The sequence below is a fragment of the Penaeus vannamei genome, chromosome 28 (assembly GCF_042767895.1).
Source record: "Penaeus vannamei isolate JL-2024 chromosome 28, ASM4276789v1, whole genome shotgun sequence".
NCBI classification, from domain to species: Eukaryota; Metazoa; Arthropoda; class Malacostraca; order Decapoda; family Penaeidae; genus Penaeus; species Penaeus vannamei.
In genome coordinates this window covers 26469919-26472418 of record NC_091576.1, presented here as the reverse complement: position 1 = coordinate 26472418, position 2500 = coordinate 26469919, and the positions used below count along the sequence as shown (strand labels likewise).

General features: G+C 40.7%; 1 protein-coding gene across 1 annotated transcript in view; it reads right to left on the bottom strand.

The window, feature by feature from the left end:
- LOC113808026 (uncharacterized) overlaps positions 1–2500 on the bottom strand; it is a 366181-nt gene that overhangs the window by 28008 nt on the left and 335673 nt on the right. The window lies entirely within an intron of this gene.

Here is a 2500-nt window from a genome sequence, read left to right as displayed (position 1 = left end):
AGGGGAGGGAGATGTAGATAAAGAGAGGAAGAGAAAGAGAGGGGGAAGGAGAATGGGGAAGAAGGAAGAGGGAGATAAAGAGAGGAAGGGAAAGAGAGAGAGAACTGGAAGACGAGGCGAGGAGGAAGAAGATAAAGAGAGGACGAGTAAGAGAGGGGGAAGGAGAATGGGGAAGAGGGAAGAGGGAGATAAAGAGAGGAAGAGAAAGAGAGAGAGAACTGGAAGATGAGGCGAGGAGGAAGAGGGGAGAGGGAGATAAAGAGAGGAAGAGAGAGAGAGGGGGGAGGGGGAGGAGGAAGAGGGAAGAGGGAGATAAAGAGAGGAAGAGAAAGAGAGGGGGAAAGGGAAGGCGAGGCGAGGGGGATGAGATAAATGGGAAATAAATAGAGGAAGAGAAAGAGAGGGGGAAGAAGGAGGAAGAAGGAAGAGGGAGATAAAAATAGGAAGAGAAAGAGAGAGGGAAGGACGAAGCGAGGAGGAGAGGGACGAGGGAGATAAAGAAAGGGAGAGAAAGAAAAGGGGAAGGGGAAGGGGAGGCGAAGAGGAAGAGAGAAGAGAGAGATAAAGAAGCGGAAGCGGAAGATTAGACGAATGGGGAAGAAGAGAAGGAAGAAGAAGGGGATGAAGAGAAGAGGGAAAGGAAGAGGAAGATACGGACAAGAAGAAGAGTAAGAGTAGGAGGAAGATATGAAAAGGAGGAAGAGGAAGAGGAAGAGGTGAATAGAGAAAAAAGAGAGGAAGGAGGGAGAAGGAGGAAATGACGGATGAAGATAGAGTGGATAAGTGAAGGAGGGAGAAAGAAAATGAAGGAAGGAGGGAGAGAGAGGGAAGGGCAGAGAAAAGGAGGAAGAAGAAACACACAAAGACGCATAGACGCAGAAGAGAAAATGACGAAATTATGAAGAGAGGGAGTAAGAAAGAAGGGAGAACAAGGAACAAAGAATAAAAAGTGAGAATGAGATAAAAGTGGATACAAGGAAAGGAACAAGAAATGAGCAACGAAGAGAGGATATAGGAAGGGGTGAAGAGCCGACAGACTGAAGAAGGGAGAAAGAGGGAACAAGAAAAAGTGAAAAAGGGAACAACGGATTAAAGAAGAGAGGAAGAGGTGAAATATCAGATAGAAATAGGCGAAAGGAGAGAAATACGGATGGGAGAAAGGTGAGAATAACGGACTGAAGAAGAGAGAAGGAAGAAAATAATTCGATAACACGAATAGGGGAGGAAACAACAAATGATGGAAGAAGTAAGGCTCAACAAATAGTAGAAGAATGTAGAGCGAACGAACAGAATAATAAGAACAGAACGATAAAGATAAGAAGGATGAAAAAAGAAGGAATAACGAATATAGGAAGAAGTAGAAATATACAAAAAATAAAACGAAGTATGGACAAGGAGAAACCAATGAATCAAAAGAAATAAAAACGAACCTCACAAATAATAACAAAAAGAAGAAAAGGGAAAAAAGAAAGGCACAACGAATGAAGGAAGAAGGAATGGGCAACAAATGAAGGAAGAAGGAATGGACAACGAATAGAATAAGAGAAGAAAAGATGGGAACAAGAGCAGAGAATGTGACGTGAAATGTGAGATGCTGGAAAATAGACTCTTTAACTTTTGCTGGTCTCGAGTGTGACTTGGTGGAGGGGGGAGGAGGGAGGGAAAGAGGGAGGGAGAGAGGGAGAGGGAGAGGGAGAGGGAGAGGGAGAGGGAGAGGGAGAGGGAGAGAGAGAGGGAGAGGGAGAGAGAGAGAGAGAGAGAGAGGGAGAGAGAGAGAGAGAGAGAGAGAGAGAGAGAGAGAGAGAGAGAGAGAGAGAGAGAGAGAGAGAGAGAGAGAGAGAGAGAGAGAGAGAGAGAGATTGAAATAGACAGACAGACAGACAGACAGATAATTAAATAGAGAGAGATAGAGAGAGAGAGAAAGAGAGAGCGAGAGAGATCAGAGGGGGGGAGGAGGAAAGAGTGAGAGAGAGAAGGTGGAAATGAAAATAAAATTGAAAGAATATGAAATGATAGAAGAAAGGAATATAATAAGAAAAACGAATATCTAATAACATCCAAAAGAAAATGAAGAAATGGGATATCCTCTCCGATAAGATGGAAATAGGATATGGTAATGAAGGTGATGATGACGATAAAAGCTACAAAAGTAATATTGATAATGATGATGGTGATAATGATGATACTGATAATAACAATTATGATGATAAAAACTAGAGGGATGATGATAATAACATTAATGATATTGATAATGATATTCATAGTGATAATAATGGTAATAATAACAATGATAATAACATTAATGGGAATAGTAATGTTAATGATAATAATAATAATAATAATAATAATAACAACAACAACAACAATGAGAGTAACAGTAATAATAAGGATGAGGATGCTGACCAAGATAGCAATGCGATGGTCTTATTAATAATAATCCTAACAATAACAAAAAAACAATAATATAACAATGATAACAAAAAAGAAAAAAATACTCCAC